Source organism: Anser brachyrhynchus, assembly GCF_964034855.1.
Source record: "Anser brachyrhynchus genome assembly, chromosome: Z".
NCBI classification, from domain to species: domain Eukaryota; kingdom Metazoa; phylum Chordata; class Aves; order Anseriformes; family Anatidae; genus Anser; species Anser brachyrhynchus.
Window position 1 is genome coordinate 18,531,506 of NC_137697.1, and position 26,675 is coordinate 18,558,180.

Below are 26,675 nucleotides of genomic sequence, written 5' to 3' on the forward strand. Positions count from 1 at the left end.
AACCTGCTGTTTTTCTGTTGTTCTGCAGACTATAAAAGGTGTTTCCTGGGCGAGGGAAGGTGATGAGTTAGGAAGACGGCTGTGCTGTTCAGCTAGGGGCCTGCAGCGTCGTGTGGCACACAGGCCTGTGTTGGCCTGCTGTGGTGGCTCGGTTCCCTGATCGTGTGGCAAGATGGATGCACGCAGGCATGGACCTGCAGCTGCCATTTGCTGCCTTCACTTCGTTCCTCGGCCTGTGCCTGGCTTCAGCCTCCAGCATTTGCTACAGTGGCTGATTTACCTGCTGTGCAAGGGCCCTGGTGTGGGTGTAAGACTATACAGAATTGTTTTTGTGGAGATGACTTTTTTCCTCCGCTGTGTTTTCAGTTTATTTTCCCCAGACTTGTTGACACCGCTTTTCCCTTCAGTGGGTGGTGGTTCTTGCCTCAGTTCATCCACCAGCACGTGCTGCTTTAGTAAAATCATGCAATCTCTTTTTGAGCAGTGAAAGTCTTGTAACAATGCTTCTGTTCCAGAGATATGTTTTCAGGTTGGATGCTAAAAAAGCTGGATTCATTTGTTTAAGAGATACAATGTAAAAAAGAGGTTTTACAGGCAAAGTAGGAGGCAGTCTAGCTACTCAAGCACAGAGAGGAAAAATAATAGTTGGTTTATTTGTGTTGGCCTAATTTGATGATTTCAGTAGTAGCAGGAACACTGCTACTACTTTATCTGCAACGTCAGTAGCAAGTTCTTGCCTACATACCCATAACACAGATCTTTCAGCAGAAATAAAACTAGAGCTGGCAGACATTTTGCATTCAGCCTGTTTAAAGCTGTCTGTGTGTCACCTGTGAAAAATAGAGCATAGCAGTCTGAACTGGGATGGGATTTTTGGAGATGCATTTCAACCCAACAGCTGAACTGAAGATTTTTCCAGGAACATCTTTTTTTTTTGTTGTTGCAGGGAGACCACCTGTAAAAGAAGCCAACCAACCAAAAGCTACCTGGAGTAGAACTCTCTAATCCATATACTTCTGATGAAATATGCAAAGTTGTCTCTTGCGTCACACAAACAGGAATTTCTAAGAACTGATGAACATTTTAAGTTGTTAAATCTTGGGAGAGGTTCCTACCCTATCATTACCTAAGAGAGACGAGTTGCAGCATTGTGGATTCATCTCGATAATCAGGCCGCTTTACCCAAGACATTGTAGTTCAGATTGTCTACCCTTGGTGAGATAATGATTGACAAGAAAATTGAAGATGACACCATGTTTCCAGAGTAGAGGTGGTGGCTAGATTCAGAAAAACGAATGAGAAAGGAATTTAATCTTCTCTCCTATAGTGTCTTTACAACAAACTGGTTGTGATGTGGCTTAGAAGTTCAAGTTCAGGTTGTGAAGGATTCGTGAATGCACGTGAAAATCCTGAAGCTTGGAAGCCTCATTAAGTTCTGTGTAACATCCCCATCTTTTGATTGAAGATTCTTGCAGTGTGTGTCCTGGTACACAGGACATCTGACCCATACAGAGGCTGATGGACTTTAGAAGCTGTGTTGTTAGCAGATGTAATCAAACCCCTGGTAACAATGGTGATGGTCCTAGCTGTGCCCAGTAGTTTTGGCTTTAGAGATGGTACAGTCCCTACATGATAATCCACTTCTTCCATGCATGTGTTGGGAGAGTGGTGTGATAAACTTGCAGGAACCCAGGCCTTCTTTTCACTGACTTCCAGGATAACTTTCCAAATGAAGGCAAAAAATAGATTACCTGTAACCTCCTAATGATGTTGTTCATCACAGCGTGCTACAGATACATGGGTTGATGAAAAGACTCAGCCCTGTGTGCCCCTATGAAGGGATTCATGCTGATAAGATTTTAAAGTCATAATTACTTTCCTTTTATATTGTGGGATAGCAGGGTCAAGAAAACATGGTTAGAATCCAGCAATTGGGATTATTTTTTTTCTAGATGAATGTTAGCAACATAACTTCTTTAATATTTGTCTAGCTTAATTGGAATGCCATAGAAAATTATATGATCTGCTATTCTTAGTTTTCCATGTCTGTTTTGATGATACAGTACATTAGACTGCTATTAAATATTCTAAGCCATTGTACTTGTTGTCATATTGCATCTGCCTACGAGGAATTTGTTTGATCATTAAGTCACTGGGGGGAAAGGATACAGCTCTGTGCACTTTTTTTTTGAAGTAGGTAATTCTGAAGCTGAAGTGTTTATAGGTATGATGCTAGTGGCAGGCTTCTCAAACATAGCAGTGACAGCATTAAAATATTCTTCTTTTAAAGCCCCAAGAGCAGGCATCAGCAAGACTTCAGTCTCACGCCTTTAATTATCTGTTCCAACCTTGCATTTCCTCAAATGCAAGAAACTCAGCATTTTTTTCCCCTCATGGTGTCACGCTGTTGCATATTATATTGCTGTAAAGTTAAAACTTGATGAAAATGTTGGTAGATAGTTTAGCTGAAGATAAGGTGCTTGGAAAAGAAGATGTGTATTTTTGGGCAGGCTTTGGGCACTGAGGAAAGGTTTGTCGCAGAATCTGCAGTGTAGGTAAAAATAATCCTGCTGCTGTGTAACCAAATGGAAGTGAGCTGGATCGCCTGCACGATGGATTACACTGCATGAACAAAGGCAGGCGGCCTGGGAGCTCATGCTAACAGCAAATATTTAAACTATATTTTTAAGATGTGCAAATTTTGAGAGATGTGCAACGCTTGAAAATTGGCTTCTCTTGATCTGACATGTTGAAGTTCATGCTTTGTTGGTCTCTCCACAGCAGCACGTGACATCAGAAATGTCATGACCACTCTGTTAGCACATTTATCTTATTCTGTTAGAAAAAAAAAGGGGGGGGGTAATTCTAGTGGTGTGGCCACATAAATGAGCTCCCTTTCTTCCTGATTAATGTCAAGAGGTAAATGGGTTATCCTTTTTCTCTTTGCATTGTATATGAACTCTTAATGATCTGTTAGCTATTATAGTGTTAGAATTAATGATGAAATATGTGTGTTGCACAGAAGCCTGGTAGTTGATGTTAAGAAACTCATTCTGTTGAATATGGAACAAAACCTAATCCACAAATAAATAGAAAACCATATGTATTCAAAGTTAGACTAGAAGGTTGTTTCCCTAGTGTTGAAGTACCATGCTCTTGATGGATATTGTAATTTTTTTCCTTTGTTCAGTAGTTAAAGATCATTATGCATGTTTGTCACTCAAATGTTGGGACACTTAAGAGGGGGCAGAAGGCAAATAGAAGAACAGGATTACTGTTAAGAAAGAAACTTACTGAGACCTCACTATCATGAGTGTGCTGGAACCAGCAGAATGAACGTAAAAACTTACTTATTTTTGTGAAATAGTGTGGCTTGGTCATCTTAGTGACTTCTTTCTCTTTCAGCCTTACTGTTTCCACTGGTATCTCTGTACTTCACTGGTCTGATGGCTGCACAAGAGCAGTAAAATGTTTCCTGCAGTTTTCTCTATCTTTTTTATGAATGCACTGAGGCTCATTTCATCAAGAGTTTCTGATGACACCAGTAGTTCAGGAAACACTGCTGTCATCTCCAAAAGATGTTGGCGGTATTTCTATGCTTTCTTGTTTTATGCCTCTTAATAAGCCAGTTTCCATTACATGTTGCTAAACTATTTTTCTTAATTAAAGTTACAATTCAGTTGAGTCTGTCTCTCAGCACGTTTGGAGGACATAAATGTATATCTAATTTCCGTCCTTCCCCTTTTCTCTGCAGACACAGTTGCATTTGTAGTCTGCAGAGATCACTGGGTCGCCTTGTGCAGTAACAAAGGGAGATCCCACCCTGTGAAGCTACTGGCATAGCAGAGTAGGAGGGGAGGAAAAAATAGTTAAAATTCCGAGTTCAGTAACATTTGTGGTTTATGCTCATTCTACAAGAGAAAGTAAACCAGTTATTTTTGATGGAAGTGCTCTGCTGCTAAACTGAAGGACTGAGCCTCCTTGAAAGTGAGGACATCTGTTTTAAGTTTACTGTTTGCTTGACTTTAAGGTAATGAATAATGCTTATTGGCTTCACTTTCAGCCTTTTGCTGGAATGGGACATCTCCATGCAGATTTAAAAAAAAAAAATAAAAAAAAAAATTGATAAATGTGGATAAACTTGCCTGAAAGGTTGAACTCCTAATTTTTAACTATGCTGCAAATCTACCTTAACAAGCATAGAACTATTTTAAGTGGATACATTCAACATAATCCCAAAAAGTAATGGTTCCAGATACAGTAGAAAACTCTCTCATTCCAATTGAGCAGTAGCTGAGACTAGGAGCGTTTATTTAAAGTTATATCCTCCTGACCTATATAAGGGGAAAATATGGTCACAGCACAGAAATAGAGAACTTTATTTTGCTTGTCTATTCTGCTGCAAGGCAAGACTGGATCAGAAACCTTACACAAGGAATAATGTGCCAAGGTAGTATATAACATGGCTGCTTGCTTATAGAATTGTGTGCTATAAATGAAGAAAAGTGACAAGGTAAAGATGAATGCTAGTCAAATAACTTACTTGCAACCCTTTTTGTGGGCCATGTAAGAATTTGGATTTTTTCTTAAGTTTTTAACGGAGTGACTGTAAAAAGACAGTAGCAGGCAGCAATTTTTTTTTGCAGGATGTTTTGACCTGCACTGCCTTTGCTGCTGATCTGACAGTGTAAATGGAAAATAAACTAGGAGATCTCTGGGCTTTAAATTTTATAGTTGCACTTGATTTGATTCTTCCCCTCCCCCCAAGTGAATTTATAGCAGCAGATGTTTAGCCTGGGTCTTGATAATTGAGATGTATTGTCCCACATGCTTTGTGAGTGATTATTGTGGTAAAAATCTATTGGCTCTTGATTACAATGCTAATGAAAGTCTTTGTCAGATAGCTTGTTCGACATCCACTTTTTTCAAAATTTGAGTTCTCATTGTAAAACATTGCAATGTAACTTTATAATTTTTTACAAGAGTTGCAGTCTGAGCTATATTGAATTCTTCATTTAAAAGGCTGTTTTTAGAACAGTGCATCAATGTAGCTTTTGAGAGACTTTTACAATATTCCATTGACATGCTTGAATAGGTGGTGTTTAAGTAGGAATATCTGAATGTCTTAGTGCAATACTCTTGTGGTTCATGCTGCTGCTTATGCCTGTTTTTCTTTGCTTTGCATGTTGCATGAAGACTATCTTGAGGGTTACTTAACACATGAAGATGCTCCTCTAAAGCGTGTCTTAATTCTGAACTTCATGTTGTCCTGTACTGTTCTTCAGACTGGCTGGTACTTTGTGATCCAGGTTGCTGTAACATTGTACTCTCAGTGCTTCAGGGAGTGCTAGCTACTTATCATGCATACTCATCCATTTCTGCCGCCTTTGTTTTCAATATGGATGTGGGAAGAGGTGAGCGAGACTTGTGGCTCTAGTAGGTGTTTCCAGGTTTCATCTGCTCGGTTGCGCTTGGGATTACGCTGGTTGAATGGAATGTCCCTCTTCTCCCATGGAATGATGTTGCTCGTGGAAACAAGCCTGGTGCTCATTACTGCGTGTCATTTCTTGTAATGATGGTAAATCATAAATGACCTTCTGAATGTGTCTTCCTATCTGTATGTATCTTGTCTTCCTATCTGTATGTATCTCTTTCTAGATGAATGTCAGCTAGAATTAAAATGTGGTAGGGCATGTGTATTTTGTTTTGCTTCTAAGCATTGTAGCTATTCTTATAAAAAAAAAAAAGAGCATTTTATACACTTTCTGTCATGGTAAACCTTGAGGGTTTCTCAGGGTAAACCCTGAAAATTGACTTTATATGCATTAAGTATACTTTATATTACCGTTGTCCACCTCATCACTCCATCTTGCTTACAGAACAACAGTGTTCTGTTTTTTTTTAAAAAAAAAACACCTCTACCCTATTCCTGTGCCTGAGGACAACTTTGTCATAATTTGGGGAAAATAACTGCAAGAGCCTCAGGTCAGAGGTCTAATTGACTCTGAGGTGGTATGGCACTTATTGAGTAGGAAGTTGAGCTAATGTTTTTTTTTTTTTTTGAGATGAAATAAAGTGAATCCTGTTTCTTCAAACATCTTTAGTATTACTAAGACACACCTGCTCAAACTAGAGAATAAAAAATAATTATCGAGTTGTCATAACTTTGGACCTCTGAGATCAACAGTCCTGCTCTCACTTTCAACAAATCCAAACATACAGTCGTTTGGATTCATGAGAAAATGAACACACAAAGACTCATTTTGATGGTATGGATAATTGGAGATAATCAACTGGCATTTTATTCTCCATTGCCTCCCACTGAAACATGACAGTGTGGTCATGTAATTCAAAGATTCCTTGAATAGAAAAGAAAATATATACACACACACAAAAAAATATACACACACACAAAAGCCCACCAAACATTGGAAATGTAGAAACGCAGTTTTTGGTTGGCTGATTTTGTTTAAAGATGCTGTAAGGAGAGCACACTGTGGGCTTCAGTTAAGAATGCTGATATTGAATCCTGAACATCCTTGATGAAAGGAATGCTGCAGTAACTGCTCACCAGTTTGCAATGGACTATATGAAAAAGAAACGATTCTAACTCTTGGATATTTTTTTTAATAGGCCTTCTTGTACTGACAAAGCCTCTGTACTCTGTCCTCAAGCCTTCTCCCAAACTGATCTTCTGTTGAGAACAGAAGCAGAGCTGTTTGCAGCAGCAGTCATAATAGTTCTGTTAATGGATATATATATTTCTTCTGATTCAGGAGAGAATCTCTTACTAAATTCCATAGAATCTGTATTTTTCGGATTCTTATGAATCTTTTCTTAAGCAAGTGGCCAGCGCACCTCTCTGTTCATGTGGTAGGCACGCGCTTGGCTTGTGCGTGGTAGGGGCACAACAGGTCTCATTCTGCATCTCTTTGCTTTGATTCAGATGAGACCTGTGTCTTAGGTTTCCTGCTTGGTTGGCAGGGCCAATTCCCTCTGCTGCGGGAAGGGGCTGTAGCTGTTCCTGTGTTTGTAGCTGTACGTGTGCTGTCATAGCTGCTTGCAACATCCAATTAAGCATCCGCTAAGCTAGACAGACTTCACGCAGCCTGGAATGCTGAAATACTTTGTGCAAGTCTTTGAGTCTTTTAAAAGCAGAATTCAGTCTTAGCTTAGTTTTTAACGTGAAAGCTATCAACTTCAATTGTTCAGTGACTGGAAGTTGGTCTAAAAGATTGAACTGCATGGCAGGGCTTAGGTCGTAGTCTGTCAGATGAGTTTTTCTGTCACTACAAGGGGAGTAGTCTTTGATCAGGCTGCAAGTTTATGCTACAGGGGCATGTTCTGTTAAAACAGAGGGCAAATAAATCTTTTTTTTTTTTTCTGAAGAACCAGTGTAATTCTTGGCTATGAGGGCGTGATATCCCATTGAAGCACAGGGCAGCGTGGCCATTGCAGCAGGGCTGAGGGCTGTGAATCCTGCTCTTGTAACACTGCTTCTGTGGCTTCATAGTGCTGTCAGGTAACTGATGTTCACAAGCTCTGCCCCAAATCTGCAGTGACTCAAAGGTGATGTTTATAAACTAGTAAGTCTGTAGTTTACATGCTAATAAGCACGTCTGTATTATTATTTTTTTAATTTTGGACTTGCTGGGTGGGGGGCACCACGTTTTTTTGCCATGTACAAAGGCTTAGGAATGCTTCTGCTACCATGTTTTTCCATATTGGAATATGGTACTAAATAATTGGGGTTGCTGAAAAGGCATCTATGTAAATTGTAAGTGCCTTGTTTTGCAGGTAGTTAGTATTTTATTAAAAAAAATAAATCAAGAATAACAAAAAATCCTGAGGAACATTCATAAATATTTTCCTTCTAGCAAGCTGAATTGATCTGTGAATGTGTCCTAACTCATGCACAGTTAAATTGTGCATGCAGCTTAAAAGCTTATATATAAAATTAACAGGCGGAATTGTTTCACCTCAGGGGTAATTATTTTTTCTGATGATAATTACAGTGCAGAGCTAAACGTATTATCATGACGATGCTTTAATCACACGGTGTAGCTCTTACTAGAAATTGCAGGTACCAAGGTAATACTGGGAGTGTTGTGAGTAACCTGGGAAAGGCTGAAGAAACTTTTGTTTTTCAGCTCTCTGAAAAGCTTCTATGAAGTGAAGAATCTTATTGCTGTAAACTAAGCTTTCTTTTGCTTTTTTTTAATCTTTTCCTGGCTAAGTTTCAGGCAACTTTATTTCTCTCTTATTCAATTCAGTTATCTTTCTTTTTAATCAAATGTTCTGCTTTCAGGCTAAGGGGATGAGATCAAGGGATTGTACCAGAACAGAACCGTAATCTAGCGATAAACCTTGTCCATTGTGAATGAAACTGAACTTCTGGGCCCACTTCATACTGTACCTGACTTCTTGGCTTTAACCTCTTACTAATTTAGAGGAAGGCATCCATGACTGGATTGAGCTGTACATTTAATAAAACTCTTTGAAAATAGTAATACGTTTTAGTTCATTCCAAGAATAAAGTAAGGCTGCGTAGGGGGGTATTTGGAAGTTGTTATTACTGCAATGATGGGGCTTCTGGTGCTGTCACTTCCTTGGTTTAGACAAAATTGTGGCAGGAAACTAAGCATTCAGTTAAGTTGTCTGTCTATTCCTTCTGTGAAAATCCGTGTAGAAATACAGATATGATGGAGCTTGAGAGAAAATGGTTCTCTGGACATCCATTTGGTCATCTACCCATTGCTGCAAACAACCTGTGTAAATGGTCTCCAAATTAGCTTTCCTTGCCCAGTGTAAAGGTTGGAACTGAGTATATTTTGTGAAGTAACTTTTAAAAATTTTAAGTGAAGTAGACTGCTATATAAAACCTAAATCTTAACTGTAGAGATGTTGTGTGTGATTTTTTTTTTTTAAGCAAGTAATAAAGGCTGCCTTAGTGAACATTATTTTAGTATTCTGAGCATTTTCAGGGCATTCTGATGTCTAATCTCCAGGACATAATAAACCCTAAATCACTAGTACTATGTTTTAGTGTTGTTCTTCCCCCTCACCACAGTGTGCCAAAGAAGTGGCCTTTGGAAAAAAAAAAAAAAAAAAATGTTTTAAGTACTTTCTTGCTAGATAGTGTTTCCCTAGTGCATGGAAGCTGGAGGACGGAAGAACAGATGCTTTGCTGTAATGTGATTCTTTCCCATCATGCATGAAGTGGATTAAGACCAGAGATAGTGATTCACATTATCAATGCAAATTATTTTCTAGCATTAAAAAGGAAATAAGCCCCCAAAATGTTTTATTTTTTCAACTTTTAAAATGAATTCTGTCTGACTGTTAATGAAATGAAAAAGATTTTCATCATTCCATCTTTTTGGTAGACTTGTTAAAGAATGCATGAAGAATTAAGCTTGTATTAAGTTCTTTTAATCTGTTTATTGCTTAATTATTCTTTATAGAGATACTTACGATTTAAGAGTTTCCCTGGAACTGGAGAAAGTCCTGCTTTGATTCTTAAGTTTTTAATACAGATTTTACTGCATTTTTGTCAGTCAAATTAGCTCATGGAAACTCAAGTACACAAATTCGGGTCAAACTATTTTGCCACTTTCATCTGTAGTGATAAAATGGTTGTTACCATTGTGATAAAGGGAATGTCTTAACGCTGTAGATATGTAAAAAGCAAGCAGTGAACCTGGTATGTGTACAATCTCAAAGAAAGGAGAGGCTATTTTGAATGCCACCAATGGAAATAATGCAGGATCATTAAAAAAAAAAAGCTATTTTGTCCCTATTTATTAGAAAGGGCTATGATGAGATGGACATGCTCTGTTTTGAACCTGTCACCTGCTGCCTTCTTTATTTTAAGATTAAATTCTGCATTTGTGGGACATGAAGCTCGTGGTGACAGGTTGTTAAACTTCACACAAGCAGAATGAGGAAGGTGCCTTCCTGTGTGTAACTCCTCATGTAGTGAAGGTGAGCAACCTTGCAGGTGTTTCTTGAGGTACTTCTATTGACTGCTGAGCAAGCGAGGTGGTGGAGAACAGGGAGAGGAGAGCTTTTACAGCTGTGCTAAGTGGGAAAGGGAAGAGATGAAATGGAAAAGTGAAGGCATCAAACTTGTGCTCTAATGGAAGAGTCATGGCCAGGAGGGGAGGAAGAAGAGATCAACCCCCAAGTCTAAATGCTTATGAAAACGTGTGTATTTAGAGAGGGAGAAGCAGATTCATGCAAATAGGTTTACTTTTATATATTCTGTATAAACTGGAGAAAAGCAAGAACCTGAAGAATAATTTTGAAAGCATGCTCCATCTTCTGTTTAATTGAAGGAGTAAAAGGTAAACTAGGTTGCTTCTTTCTTCAAACTATGATTATACCAACCCAGTAGCCTGCTATATTCCCCAGGTGACTTGGTTTAGTTACTGCAGAAATTTCAGAAAGTTTGCAAATCCTTTTTTTAAAGACTTGAAGATAGGACTTTGTTTTCTGTAATTAAGACAGTGCCATGGGTGTATTTTAACAGAGCTGTTGAGGGGATGTTTTTTTTTTTTTAAAAAAAATAAGTTATTTTTTTTTTCTTCCACTGACAGTACTGTCTCCCCCCCGAGCATATCTTAGGTTGCTGTGTTTAGCAGAGACTTCTTGGGAATATCTGTTTTTAGCCTGAGCATGTGCGGTGGCATCGTGTTGGTGGCTAGCTAAGCTCCACCCATGCTGCTGTCTAAGTCTCCCTCCTCAGAAGGACAGGGGGAAAGAAAATGGTGAAAAAAGGCGATCTGTCGGCAATTATTGTCACAGGCAAAACAGACTCAGTGTAAAGGAGATTAATGTAATTTACTGCCAACTACTAACAGACTAGAGCAGTGAGAAGCTAAAAACATACTAGAAACACCTTCCCCTCACTGCTCCAACATCCCTGCTACCACGGGGTCCATCCCCCAGGAGCAAACTGCTCCAGCACGGGTCCCCCACGGGCGGCAGCTCCCCCCAGACCCCTGCTCCTGCGTGGGCTCCTCTCCACGGGCTGCAGCTCCGGCCCGGGGCCTGCTCCTGCGGGGGCTCTCCATGGGCCGCAGCCTCCTCCAGGCCACATCCACCTGCTCCACCGGGGGCTCCTCCACGGGCTGCAGCGTGGAGATCTGCTCCGTGTGGGACCCGTGGGCTGCAGGGGGACAGCCTGCTCCACCAGGGGCCTCTCCACAGGCCGCAGGGGAACTGCTGCTGCCTGCCTGGAGCACCTCCTGCCCTCCTGCTGCACTCACCTGGGGGGTCTGTAGGCCTGCTTCTCACTCCTCTTTCCCTGCTGCTGTTCAATAGCATTTTTTTTCCCCCTTTCTTCAATCTGCTCTCCCAGCAGCCCACCCAGCGTCGCTCCCTGGCTTGGCTCTGGCCAGCAGCAGGTCCCTTTTGGAGCTGGCTCTGCTCTGACATGGGGCAGCTGCTGGGCTCTGCTCACAGAGGCCACCCCACAGCACCCTGCTACCAGACCCTTGCTACATGAACTCAGTACAGCGTGTTCAGGTGTCTCTTAGCAACTTGCATTTTATGGGCTCCTACAGGTGATTTTTTTTTGTTGTTATAGACTCTCTTTCCAGCACTGCCCATGCTTTTTTTTTTCTCCCAGTCCTTGGCTGAATGGATTTTTGAAACTATAATGTTTTGATATAACTGGCCACAAAATCATTTCAAGTTACAATATCACACAGAATCGAGTGAGACTATTTCTGTGATGCTTAGTTGGGCACAATAGGTGATCATATGCCAAAATACTATTCATTGCATACTGAGCAGCAGTTAAATTTAACCTTTCAATTTTTCAGCAGAACTAAGTAACTTAAAAGGAGTGCTTATGTAGGAAAATGAAATCACAGGGTAATTATTGTGCTCAGTGAAAATATTCATCTGTTTACCTGGAAGGACCTAATGCTTGTTAAATTACTGAACTGAAAAAATATGCAGCATGTCTTTAGGATTTTCTTCATGTATCCCTCAAGATTTATAGAATTAAGACAAAAGATACTTTAATGACCAATGTATAATCTAAATATGATGACTGAGTTTTAAATTACTGGGGACCAGGAAAACATTTGGTTGCAATTTTGTAAAACAGTCATTCATGGCAGAAAATGATACTCTGATTCATCTATGTAGACGTCAATTTTTGGCTTTAAACTATATTTATGTGCATAGTTTAAAAGATGGTTATGAGGTTTCCTGGGGCTTTGCAGTTAAAGGGAAAATTGCAAAGACCCCTTTAGAAATATTATCTTACATGAGCATTGTAAAAAGTGAAAATTGTAATTCCCCTTCCCATCCTTTCTAAGCCTGGGACGTGATTTATGCAGACTAATTTCTACCAGCAATTCCACTCTCAGTAAAATATTAGTGTTGATTACAGCTGATGCATTTCAGAAGCTTAGGTATAAGGGTTTGAAACACTTACCCTCAAAAGGCATTCTTTTTTTCCCCATTCTTTAAAGCCCCGAAATCACAGTGGATTTCCAAAAGGAAGAAGAAGCAAATACAGTCTACTGCAGAGTGGCCATGCTTTCATTATATTTCCCTTGTCTTCCAAATTCAAAAGTCTCTAGCAGTGTTGGTTTCTCCCCTTCCCCCCAACGCAGTGTGTCCTCTCTCTCCCTTGGATTGTAATACAGAGATAACTAGGATTTTGTTCTGTGTAGAAGGATGCATCTAGCCTGAGAGCAGGGTGATGCTTCTCCAACAGAAAGGCCAAGGTTTGTTCTGAAGTAGATGTGGTTTTAGAGCATGGAACTCCTTTTGAGGGTACTAATGGACTCTGTTCTGCTCCTTCCTCTCCCTTTTGGGGTTAATATGCTGTTGTGTTCTGTACAGAAGATCCATAACAGGATTTTTTTTTTTGTGGCAAATTAGCTGAGAATAGGCTAGTGGGTGAGCCTTTTGAGGTGTTGTGATTGTGGAGAATATGTTCATTTTTTTTTAACTGTATGTGACAAAAATGAAATGTTTCCCTCTTTTTACATTTACCAAGGAAAATGTTTTTTTATTCTGTCTAGTAAGTGTCAGATAGGTGTTTTGCATGTAATTGAGAGAAGTAGATGACTTTCTAGAGCGTGTTATTTATTTAAAAACTTTTGATTTAGATGACGAATGGAATTGTAAAAGGAGCACCCCCTCAGCTCCTCTGCCCCTAAGACATGGCTGATGTCCCCTTCCAGGATATCTACCATATCTTCACTGAGGCTGACCTGAGGGCATATTTTATATTTCCTCTTCCTGCCTCACAGATGAGGATGTCTGCTGAATTTTGTTGCACAGGATCCTGCCTTGCTGCCTCCTTGGCTTTGATTTGCAGGGCTGCGTTTGGCTTATACTTGTAAGTGCTGCTCTGTGCTTTTGCTGGAGAATTTCACATGCACCCTATATCAGTGTTTCCTAGCCCACTAGTGCACAAGTCACTGCTGTATCCCAAACAAGGTAAAAATAGTTCAGATAATCTTTGTAGCAGTGCACAAGACTATTTTGCAGAGCTTATTTTATTGTTATTTTAGTACCACGAGCAAGCTTGCTATTTCCCTTAATGGGAAACAGATGTTTTACTAGACAAATATATATGAAATCTTTAAAAAGAAGTTTGGCTTGGCAACTTCTTTTGGTATAGTTGCAGATTGAAGCATAAGAAAATGATACTATCTGACCTACAATGTAGCAGAGAATACAGGGCTTTCTTGAATTGTTTCCCTTTTGGGTAATAGTGAGCCTTTTGGGGAAAAGGAGGATTAACTTTTTTCAGTTTACATGAAGAATTAAAATCCTGAATGCTGGTGTTAGCTTAGTTCAAAATATGTTTTTTTTTTATTATTTCTTTAAAAAAAAAAAAAAGTCACATAGACCACTACATGTAGGGTACCAATTCCTAGATAAAACATCCCATCATGTTTTGGGTTCTTAATCAGATGAGTTGCTGTGGTTCTTCCTGAACTAAAGAAGTGTTCATCTAACACAGCCTCCCCTATGTCTGTGCTGTCTGGTGGCTCAAAAGCAACTGCTGTGCTCCTGAAAATTGTCAGAGCTGAAATGAGGGGAGGGGAAAAAAAAGAATATGTAGTATCCAAGTATTCAACAATTTCCTGTTGCTTTAAGTAGAAGGTGAACATTTCTCAGAGGAAGTAGGAGGGGAAGAGGAGTCTCCTCACAGGATACTTGCTGCTCAAGATAGGAAGCAAATTTAAAGTCTTGAACTTAGGACACTTCAGCATTTTATCTAATTAAAAATGTTTTCATTTAGTAGGCAGGAAGGCTGTGCTTCCCTTTCTCCTCCTAATCAGGGCAAGTCTCCGTATGAAATCTGAGTGTGTAGGATAATGTCTACGCCTGGGGTAGGGGACGGTCGAGCTTGGCTTTGTGCCGTTCCTCCTGCCTGGGTTTTGTCCCTGCCGCTTTGCTGGGACTGCTGGTGGCTGCTTGGGCTGCCTGGTGGTGCCGGGGCAGAGCGGCCCTGCTGTTGGCTTCTTCTCTCATTGGCACGTTCAACATGCCTCAGCTCACTGCATCTGCTCCCGAGTCTCTGTGGGAAACCAGGCTTTTGCTCTGTGTCGAGGGATAACTCTGTCGTCCTCTGTACCGCAGTCCCCGCGGGCTTTGCCTCTGCTGCCAGCGCGTCTACCGCTGCTTTCCCGTAGTACTTCACGAGTAGCTAGGAGAAGGCATCTTTGTGTGCACGCTGTGATCCAGTGCCACGTGGCGAGCCTTCTGTGGTGTGCGGCTCAGCGTTAACCAGGTGAACTGGTGAGGAGCCACAGCAGCAACAGGGTACCGGTGGTGCTGCTCGGGGAGGTGGACAGAGGCTCCGAGGACGTGTGGCTGGTGGACACTAAGTTGATGCATATGCCCAGGTTTTGGGATTTCTTGCCTTACGTTTTGGATGTGTATTTCATTGCCTTGGGGAGTGTTTCCCTACAAAGAGCTGGAGAAATTTACAACTTTCTGGCATTGGGGGAAATTCTGCATTAAGTGTTGGGATGTTGTTAGAGCTATGGAGTTGTCCTTCTGCCACTAGCAACTTTTTTATTTTTTTTAAATGACATGTGGGACCTCAGCTAAAGTGATCCTTGTCCAGCAGAGTTGGGATGCTACCTGCGTGTACTCTGGGCACTTTGGTCAACAAAGTAGAGGTAAAAGAGTTAAATGACACAGACATATTTTGGTCACTTGGCATTTTAGAGGTCAGCTCTGCAAAGAAGGCTGGTGTGCTTCCAGTTCTGAATCGAAGCCGGCTGGCTGCCAAAGTCTGATGTCTTCATCAACATTTTCAGGCAAATGCTGAGTAGTGTAAGGTTTGGAATAAAACTGAGAGCTTGTAACACTGACTGCAGCTAGTGGGATCGTGCTGGTGGACTAATACCTTGTTTAAACACAGAAAAGCTGAAACAACTGTAAGAACATATTAAGAATGTAATAGGTAAAAATGTAGGAAAATAGTTACCACTTGCGATGCACACGCAGACTGTGTGTGCTCTGTGCTGTTAATGTGTGTGCTCATGTTCATTGCTGAGTGTCTCTGGTTCCTGTCTGTATGGTGTGCTTGCAAGGAAGCAGTTCTTGGCTTCAGGGTTGCACACATGAGCAGAGGAGCCTTTAAAATGTTCTTGCTTACTGCCTGGCATCTTTGGAAGTCACAGTACAAATTCTTGTGCCTGTAGCCCTTCAGAAAATCTTTAACATTTCAGAAGAGGCAAGTCCCATAATACTGTCATCCTCAAGCTGATTTCCGTAGCTCCTTAGAGGAAACCTTCCAGCAGAACTTGAGGTGGAGAGTAGTAAAAAAAAACAAAATCACCACTGCACAGGGAGAGAATTCTATGGTGTCTTGAAAAATGCAAGTTTATCTTCCAGCTACATTGGAAGCCTTTTCTCTTTTTATTTTATATCCTGTTCTTAGGGATTGCTAGTTAATAATTCACATGTACTGCAGTTACCAATTAAAGAAAAATTGAATTTGAAACAGCAGTAGGTTCAATTAAATATATTTGGGAATCAGTTATTTCTTCCATTGCTCAGGAAGGGAGTTAAATTATTTAAAAAGCCTTTTCTTTGTACATTTTTCTTTTACATGAGCAAAAAGTACCAATGGCTAATTACCATTCCTGAGGAATTAAACATTTTCAGGCTCTAAAACTTGCGACTTGAAAACAGAAAAAGCAAGCAAATTCAAGATGAAATAAATGTTACTTAGTTGGAGTGCATGCTTAAAGCACATGACAATATTTGACTGTTTTTTTTTTGTGAGGACTGTCAGAAATCAAAACTCTAGCTTGAATATGCAGTGTAGAATAACAAGTTAGATTGTGTGCACTGAAAACTGAACTCATTAGAAGCAAATGGAGGCAACGTTGGCATTCTTGCTCAGTTACAAAGAATGTAAGGTGAATTTGTTCTTCCAGAGTGCCTTGATTTCCCACACCCCTTTATCCCCAGCAAGCACTCCTTACTACTTGCACAAAAAAAACCATGCACGAAGACGAAAAGGTCCCTCATTACATGGTATGTTTGTTACTGGCTTGGCTTTACTTTTTTTGACCAACTTGTGTTCCCTAATTGGCCTCAGTAACGTACCACATTAGTCATGTTATGGCTATTTGCCATGGACTGTAGGAAAAAAAGGTGCTTGTTTCTAAATGGAAACTTGGAGAATTTCCTGTTTTGGTGAGAAGAGACTACTAGTTAACATGCATTGCTGTCCTGATAAACTTCTTATAAGGCAATCACTTCTTGCAGAAAAGGTATGCTAATCAGGAAGTGAATGGTATTTAAAAAAAAAAAGTACTTGCTGTTAAAAGGAAATGAGCTTCTCACCTCTGGTAACATAATACAAGAAAAACACAAGGTTGGCTGTGTTCAAACAGCATCAGGAGAAATCTGAGTTTAAACCGTATAGATTCTTAGCAGGCTATAGCAAAGCTGAGATCATTATTGTTATTTTTAAGGGTCTTTTCCTACTAGTGGGGACCTTTGACTTCTCCTTTCATGAGTGCAGCTTGATGCCAGCTTTATCACAGGGTGCCTTTTGTAGCAAGAGCGAGGCTGTGGTGTGTTGCTGGTCGTACAGCGGCACACAGAGCATGGCTGTCCAACAGCAGAAGCCTACTTGCTCATCATGGCTTCCCTGATGTATGAAATTAGTCTTTGGTGTGTTCAGCTGAGCGTTTTCTAATTGATTCCATAGGTTAGTGCAAGTAGCTGGATGGATCGAATAAATCACCATGTGTCAGGCATGCCCACCTTTGTGTTTGGATTATTCTAGTTTGCATTTAGCCCTTTGAACTCCAGTACTGTATGTATGGCTGTCTAAAGGACCCGTTAAGTTTCAACTGTACTGTAAGAAGCCTTCCACTCCTGCTCTCTTCCTCTGAGTTTATGAATGGTGTTAGACTGACAGGGCACTGCTTTGTGTTCTTGAGCAAATAGTTCTGCAGCAGTCCCATAGAGCAAGATGAGAGACGTCTGTCTCAATACTTTGTCATGTACAATATGCCTTTAGGTACCCAAAGTTCATGGACAAAATAGATTCATAAAATCTGACTGGAGAATAGGCATTTTTTTGGGGGGGGTGGGGGGGGAGGGGGGGGAAACAATTACTGTCTTGATTAATTTGCTAGATTTTTTTTAGTGAAATTTTAGAGATGTTAATCATAGTCCTCCAGATTAAAAAAAATATATAATTTCAGGAAATGGAGTAACATAATCTAGAATACTTGAATTTTGCTGCATTGATGGAAAGAAATATCAAATTATTAAAGTAATATTTATACTTACACAGCTTACAATTTTATTGAAGAAATTGGCTTTCTGTGTTACAGGGTTGATGGAAATTGTAGGAGGCTTTTTGGTTAGAAAGTTGTAGGAGAGAATTTGGTTTTCAGAAATAAAAAATCCCCTTGCAAGGGATGCTGGCAGATGACTTGAGCTAGGAAACAGCTTCATTTTCCAATTGTAAGCTGAGGGCAAATTTGTTTTCTACAGTGTGATACCTGCATTTCCATGCAGTTTTCTATATAGCTGTTTTATACAGTGGTAAATTGTAAATATAAAAAATGAAACAAGTTTAATGAGACTTTCAGTATCTCAAGACACTGCAGAAAGAATGAATTTCCCTGGAATACTGCCTGCATCAAGCTTTTAAAGGTAACTCCAAATGTGGAAAAAAAACTTGTTGTTTTCCCTGAAAATGAGCTAAATGTCATTCTTACCAGAACACATTTTAAAAGGCAATCTTTTCTACATAAGACTCTCATGGTACTCAGCTGAAGGGGTTTCTTCAACCCAGCTTCCTAATGAATTACCTCTGTGTTGCTAGATCAAGAGTGAAGTCAGTAGTTTGATCTTGCATGCTTTGCAGTACTTCAGAACGATAGCTGTATGTTCGTATCCCCACAGTAACTGTCAGCTTCTGTGCTTGATCAACAGCAAATTTCGGTAAAATCAAGTAGCATTGGTTTGGGGTCTCTCAGCGTAACTTGAAGTTCTGTTTTTGGCAGTGTTTGTTAACAATTTAGAGAACAATTTCTGTTCTCTGTGGTGACTGGGACTCAAGAGACGGGAGCTGCATCTAATAATCTTGCATCATGTAGGTGACATTTTAATAGTGAATCCAATGAAAAGCGTAGATTCTGCTACCCAGCAATACAGATAAGCTCATTGTCTTGTCTGGTGTATTAATGAAGTTAACTGGATATTAATATTTTTGCTGATGCCATCCTTTATAGTGTACACAAGCTGAACTTTCAGTTGCTAGTGAAACTTCAAATCTGTTTTTTTCATAACACACTTGTAGTGTATTCTAGTGTATTATGTCTGTTGAGGAACAAATTCCCCATAAAAATGAATCTGGCTTCAGGTTCTTTTTATCACAACAGGTATTTTTTGTCTTAGCTGCAAACGCGTCATACTTTTTGCCATGTGTTAAGCCTTCAGTAATGAGTACTGTAGTTTTCTGGAGAAACTAGTTGTGTCTACAAATAACTCCACATAGTTGTCATCAAATGTGAAATATAAATGTTGATAGGTGTTTTTACGGAATCTTTTAAATATTGCCTGAAAGAGGAAAAATGAAACTGTTGAACATAGCATATGTCTTGTTTATACTGACTTTGCTTAGCTGGCTAATTTTTAGTGTGTTAGTAGGAGGGGTCTTTCAAAGTTTCTTCCAAGTCCTCATGATTGAATGTGAGCTCATCTAAGACTTGAAATTTTTTTTTCATTTTTTTTCTCGTCATTTATGTTCTGCATCTCAGTGCTGTAAAATAAATGGGTTACCCAAGAGTATGCAGTTAACATGCTAACATCAAAAAAATGATGTTCCTTATTAGCTTGAAACAGCTTGTTTAGAAGTAGTTGATATTTGAGTAAATAGTATGAAACCAAAGAGTGTAAAAAGCTTTTAGCTGGAAGGTTCTGGTAGCTTTTAGTGTTTTTCTTTTATCAAACCATGGTGTTTTTTCCTGCCAACACTCTGACCCTTGCTTTGTGTTTCTCTATTCCCCATATATGCCCCTGAAAACAAGAAAGGGAGGTGGGGTAACAGAGGGGAAGAGAAGTAAAGCTGGGATTATTGCAGGTACCTCTCAGTGCAGATTCCTATCAACCAAGCGGTAAGTAACTCAAGATACTGCCGCAGACATCTTAAAAGCCCACTTGGTAAGAGGTTGGCAGTCAGCAACTAGGATGAAGGCATGCACTCAGTTTCTGGCCTGTGGCAAATGCTGACATTTCTAGTGGTTATTTCTGTAGCCTGGATTTGTCATAGATGTGTATTGATTAAAATAAAATAACTTCAAATTAAAGCTGTCAGCACAATCCAGTCAGAAGTGGCGGGGCTCGACTGGGAACCTGCCCAGTCTCCTCTCAGCTAAGCTTCAGAATAAAAGGTTAGGCCACAGCTTCCCGGTCACCTGCAGGCTTTCCAGGATTTATCTGAACTTGGCTGAAGTTCCTGAGGTACTTCCCTTGGCAAAAATGGATCACAGGAAGGCAGCTTCAAAAATCCCTGTGCTTGAGGGACTGTTTATCTGAACAGCCTCTTTTGCATGCTGGAAAATGGGATGGGTTGTTTTACTTATGGGTTAGTCTTAATTGAAGTTTTCAAGAGCTGTCCTTACTATGCTGTGGTTGAATGACGATGGAGATTATGGCACTGGGAGGCTCGGTTGCGTGACTGGAGAACGTATTGTGTGGTCTGGTGTATTTTTCTGTCATTTTCTGTTTTCCTGCTGCTCCCACTGGTCTGCTGTCTTCATGCTGCATCAGCTGTGCTATCTTCATGTTTCCTTGACAGGAGCAGGAAATGCACATTTTCTCATGAGGCTGAGTAATAGGAAAAGGGCAGAGCTGGGGCAAAGAAATAATCCATGCAGAAAGGTTTCAGTTGTTCCTCCCTACCTCCCTTTCCGCTTCTGAAGGTGGGGCAGGAAAAGACAGTATTTTTTTGATGGGCTTCCTAATAACCAAAGTAGAGCAGTCATTTGGATACCCAAGAACCCTATACACCTGATATCCCAGTGCAACTTGACCTGTGATACCTGATCACCGTTCAGAAAGTAGAAATCAATTATTTCTAAATCGTGCAGCTGTCACATGTAACAAAGTGTGTTAGTATAAATATCAGTGGGCAGTAGTATAGCTGTTCATTTTAAAGCCCGGTGGTAAATGCTGTTCTCTTGAAACTGTGTGAAGAAAATGGACTTTGTCCAAAATGTATTTGTAAGTCCATGGTATACACAGATTTTATAAAAACTAAAAACACTTTAAAGCGTCTGTAAAGGGGACCTAAATGTGTTCTTTTGTTGCTGTCACTTAAAAAGTTGGGTATGATTGCCATCCTGTTTGTTAGCTAATGATATAGTAATCTGAAAATCAACCAACAGTGTGTATAGATGGTCAAAACACAGCAAAAGCAGTGCATTTTGGGCAAAACTAGATGTACCGATGGGCACATACGGGGTGCTTTGCCGCCCCTTGATTGCAGTGAGTGCATGTAGACTTGCTGTGTACTGGGATCTGTCTGTGAAGCACAGATGTGTTTTCAGGATTAAAATAAACTTACTTAACACAAGATGTTGTCATCTGCTTTGGCACCACCAGTGTCAGGTGTCAGTACTTGTGCTGCTGAAGTGCTGGCTTGGGCTTCTTTCTTGAGATGTATTTGACTGTGCCTGTGTGCTTCCCCTCATCCCAGCCTTCCTGCTGTCTGGCACTTGGTGGGCGCAGGATTGCCCCTCTGACTTCTGCAGAGGCACCAGCAGGGACAATAATCAACAGCAGCTTTCACTGAAGGGCAGGGTCTGATTCATTTCCCATTTTCTGCTCTTTAGCCTGCTCTGTAGAATGCATAGCAGTAGCTCGAGATTAGCTCTCCTCTCCCCTGAGATATTCATGAAGCTATTTCCTTACCAGCCCATATAATCTTTTTTTTTTTTTTTTGGTGGTAGTAGTAGTAGTAGGTGCTGGAGAATACAGGCTCTGTCCTGCTGCTCTGTACAGCTATTCTCTGGGGACCAAGAGGGAATGGGGAGCTGTGTTTTTTTTTTTAAGTAACTGTCTGCTGTCTAAACAAAAAAACTTCTTGTCATCCCTTCCTGTTACATTACGTGGTTTGCGACTTGTGACCCTGTGCTGGGAAAAAGCCTGTTGTGACCGAGGATTGTCACGTGCCTTGCTGGTAGCAGCTCTGGGAAGTGGGAGGGCGGCTGTGACTGCGTCTCTGACCCAGACCAGTGTGCTTTCCTGTGCTGGCATCGGGGCCATAGCTGCGTCGACGTCCTCTTCGCAGTCGTCTTGTGGTCAGCTGTGCCCTTCTTGGGCAGTGAACAGCTGCGGCAATCAGTGCTCGGCAAAAGGCTTCTGATGTGATTCCTTTACGTAGCATAAAGTACCTCCTGTTATTTACTGCTCCTTCTGGCTTTGAGTATTTCTCTGTGAATCTCAGGATTTGCGAGGGTTCAATCAATGCTGCTCTGCAGTGTGATGTCTTCACAGTTAAGCCCAGCATTTTGCCCCGGTTTCTGATCAAAAGAACCAGCTTTTGACGAAGAAGGTTCATTCTTGAATAAACTGATGGTTTGGTTTTTGAGCTGTCTCGAGAGTCAAAAATGTGTCTTCAAGAACTTGTTATAGTACTTCATCTCCTAGTTCCTTCTAGGAAGTTCCATTACTTCAGATCCTTCTTCGTGGAGAAAACCAATTTTAGGAATGGTAAACTTCTACCTGTCGCAAAAAGAAGGGTTTTATTTTAAGTAACAAAGAAGTGAGCCACTGAAATCTGTGCCTTTCCTTTGCATGTGTTTGGGTGTCTAGATAATAAAATGGAAGTATCAGATCATACTTGATATACTTGTATGTGGGTTCATTACACGGTCAGAAATAGAACTAGATTTATGAACAGGCAAAGACAACTTCATAATTCTCTAGTTTTGAGGCTGTTCCTTGTTAGATGTTTTCATATTCCCCTAGCTAACTGTAATGTAACCAGACCTACTAGTGTTGCTATTGCTGTTTGATCTTTCAGTATATCAATTTGATTTCTTAGGCAAATCTGAAAAGACCATTACTATGGTATTTGTCTGTGTTTTTTTTCCTTCTGTGGTTATAAATACAAGCACATCTGTTACATTGGTGGTTTTTTTTATTGCCCCTCAGTTTATGCACACATGACGAAATAGTTTGACACCAAAGACTACAATCTGAGAATATGGTAAATGTTTTTTTATTCTTATTTCAAAGATATCCCTCCCCCCCCCATCCTCCTCGTACCCCCCCGCCCCCCCCAAAAAAAAAAAAAGGGAAAATGGAAAATAGCTTCCTTTCCAGACTTTTGTTATCTAATTAAGTTTTTGTTTCTCTTCTGAGTTTTTTTTTGTTTTTTTTTTGTTTTTTTTTTAAGCCAGAGAATGTTAGTGTTTGGTTTTATCTCTCTGTCTTTCTCTGGAGTTTTGCCCTCTAGTTACTATTATCAAGTCTTATATAGAATTAACAAATTATATATAGATTGCCTTGAAATCTCCAAGGGGGGGGGGGGGGGAGCAACTTCATAAGATCCTCCTCCATTATTTATCTCAGAGTCAGCTTAAATCTTTCAAACTAAATATTTTGATTTTTTTTTTTACATGATATAAATTTGTATTTCCCATTCAGAAAACAGAGTTCCTAGCAAAGCAGTAGATCTGCTTCCAAGTTAACTGTTAAAGAAAGCTAAACATTTTTTAGCTTTAGGCACTTCCACTATATTTATGCTTAGTTGCCATTTTAAGCACATTAAAGAATACTGATATCAGGAGTCACCAATTTTATTCAAACAGTTGCAAATGATTGACTCTTCCTTTCCTGTCTTCATTAGCTAGTCTCAGTTCCTTTGAGAAGGGGCAAAATGGCCTTTTTTAATTTGGACAGTGCTCAGGGTCATGCTTCTCAGCTGAATAAACATGGAAAGCAAAATATACTTAATCTCCTACTGGCTTTTCTCAGAATTTGAGAGAGGATGCTGCACTGCTTATTCCAAAGCAAAATAGGTCATCTCTCTTGGTTTGGAGTTTCCTTTAGATTTCACACAACTTCAGTATTACTAACAAATCATGTACCTGAAAATTGAATTAAGCAGCGGATTTCCTTTTAGTTGCACAAGCAGCTTAATTCTGCAAAAATAAAATAAGGTCTGCCTTCTGGATTTGTCTTGTAATCGAGTGCCACTGTTCCAGTTAATGAAAAGTTAAAATACTTCAAAGTAGTAAATTCCTGTGGCTTTTTAAATCTGATTTCACTTGCAGAAGTAAACCAAGAGATCAAAGAAAACTGACGTACATTGATCTTTCTTTCTGAGGCTCAGCTTTTTATAATCTATAATGTTATGGAGTGGTAAATGCAAAGGAAAAATGTGTCCCCTAGATGCACATTAGCTTCAGTTGTGCTAGTAACTGCTGTTCAAAACTTGTTCTCTCTGATTCATTGCCTTTAAAGGTGTGATTTCCCCCCCTACCCCCTCAGCCATGTATGCTTAGTATGTGCGGCTACATATATGGGTGTATACGTATATAATTAAAATCTCCCCTTGCTAACAAAAAAATTTAAAGGTATATATTTTAAGAAAAAATATCAAAGAGGTGAACTCCAAACTCCAAAGCTTTGTGTTTTTTTTGCATACTTGACAAATGTCTGTTTTTATATAAGATTTTTAAATATATAAATATATATATGTAAGGAGTAGGTAATGAGTGATTAAATGCGTCTGGGTTAAACTGCAAGTGTGGCCATGTTTTCAAATAATGAATAACTTCACAATTCATGTAATTGAAACTCAGAACAGTTGATATAATAGTGAAGATTTGCTAAAAGAGCTTGAACCTCATGCACAAATCTGGGTCATTTTTAGGGGGTTTATGATGTCAATTGTTTTATTTCTTTAGTATGTGTGAAGCTTATTTGCTCCCAAGGGCTATGTGGCTTCTATGGCTTAGATCTGAAACAAGTGAATGTTGATTAAGGTAGAAGAAAACCATTTCATGAAACTTGTGTTTAGTATAATTCTGCTTTATGCTGTAGGTGATAAGGTGGTGTAGTACTTATTCTTTTTGAAGTAGTCATTTCCTTGCTAATCTCATTTCTGTCTCTCGAAGACCTCAGAATATATTGTCTTGAGCTGAAGGGTGTCTCCTGAGTTCTGGTAGTGATACATTCTCGTTTGTTTGAGGCTTCACCATCAACTCCATTTTGAATTTTGTATTGTGTATTTGCAACTGCTTAGGTACGTACCAAAACCGTTCCACCTTGGACACTTCAGATTTTGTGCTTTAGTTCTAAAAGCCTGTTCTGAGAGCAGTGAGTGGCATCCCTGGCCATGGCAGGGGGTTTGGAACTGGATGATCTATCTGTAAGGTTCCTTCCAACCCTAGCCGTTCTATGATATGATCCAGTCTCTGGGCATTGTGTTAACTCATGTGCAGTACAGGCTTTTATATACAAATTGCAGGAGCTTTGTGTTGTCTGAGTGATTTGGGCTTTTTCCTCTAAGATTTTGAATGGGGGTTGGTGTGAGCAAATGACATTGATTCACCTGAAAAGCAAAAGCAAACAGCTTAGGCCTGACTCATGAAAGAGCTTAGACTTGTTAGTGAAAAGGGGACCGCAGCTCCTCTGCTTTAGCTTTTAAACAAACTGCTATTAAAGGTAGGTTAGGAGCTATTATGGAATTCATTTTAGGTAATGCAAAGGAGGGATCCATGGAAACCTTCCTGAGAAAGGTTTGGCTTTCATGCATGCATATAGTGCTTCAGACTGTAAATGAGACCAAATGACTACAAGGATTGGTTGGGTGTTAGTATTTGCAGTTGATCTGGGGAAAAAAAATTTACTTACACTTTACAAACGTAAAATAGCACGCCAGTCTTCATACAGTTCTCCATGTTGTCTCACCAAGTGTAAGTTATTTTCTGCTAATATGCTCACTAACCTTTATTTCTGATTTCTGAATGTGTAGGTACAAACTATTGATTTTATTTAGGCTTGTATGATAGTGGAACTGAAACAATTTTGTTACTGGACCAGCGTACCTGATCAATCTAAGGTTGTTTTTTTTTTTTCCCTTGACCATAATATGAAGTCATAAAAACTCCTTGAGTTCTACCATACTGCTCTTTGGTTAGTGGTGTTCCTAACAGTAAAGCTAGGTCTGTTTAGAAAGCTGCATTTTGTGTGCCTAACAGCAAATTTAAACTTTCTAGCTGAGCCCTTTCTTAATGAATGAAGCCTTGGGAGTTGTGGTTTCAGAGCTAATGTGAGCGTAGGAGGGAGGCTGGCTCCAGAGTGCACTGTCTGAATGACAGGATGTCTTCAGCTACTGGGGAAGTGAAGAGTGCAGTGGTGGTTCTTCCCTAGAGAAATGTAAGAGGAACCCTTGTGAAAATGAATTGTGGATGGGAGGCAGGAGAAAAATGAGTGAGAATAAAGTTTAAGAAGCAGATCTTTCTCCATGCCCCTTGCAAACTTTTCCCTGATGTCACTTTTGAGTTAGATGTAGGACTTTGACAGCAAAAGGAAGAAAGGAATACCTTCAAGGTAATGGAAAGGAGCCTTGTCAGACTTTACGGATTTTCTTTTCATACTCTGAAGTGTACAAAAAACTCACTTCTTTTGATATCTGTATTATCTTTCTCCTACTGTGATCTTCAGATTTCCATGACAGTCTTCTGAAGACTCTTGATTAGATCTCTAATGAGAAGATAGGACCTGATACACTTACAGACTGTCCCCTTCTGTTTGTGCTACATACCTTGTCCCTATGAGGGACATGGATGGGTCCCACAAAGAGTTGGTTGAGCCAACTCCAACACATTTCACAGCCTGAGGATGAGACTGCCTCTCTTGATCTGGATTGTTGACAGGCATCTTTCTTCTGACTAGACAACCTGCTGATCTAGGGGACTGTTCTCACAGTAATTTTAGCTTCATTTAGCAGTACACAGCATAAACATATACAGCAATAATGCTGTGTGAAGACACATTTTGTCTATCTTGCTGGTTGACAGGGACCACTGTCCTGTGGTTCATGTTGAACATCTGCTTCTGAATATTTCTGGAACTTTCACTAAACGAGCACAATGGAAAAGAAATCTGAGACAATTTTCTATTCTGTGCTGTAT

General features: G+C 40.0%; 1 protein-coding gene and 1 long non-coding RNA gene across 4 annotated transcripts in view; both read left to right on the plus strand.

Moving 5' to 3' along the window:
* The window catches only part of MAST4 (microtubule associated serine/threonine kinase family member 4), a 296,539-nt gene that overhangs the window by 16,801 nt on the left and 253,063 nt on the right, over positions 1-26,675 (plus strand). The gene's annotated exons all lie outside the window — the stretch shown is intronic.
* Positions 40-8,283, plus strand: LOC308185262. The gene is made up of 2 exons (XR_013943229.1): positions 40-307; positions 947-8,283. It is a non-coding gene; the product is annotated as an uncharacterized lncRNA (long non-coding RNA).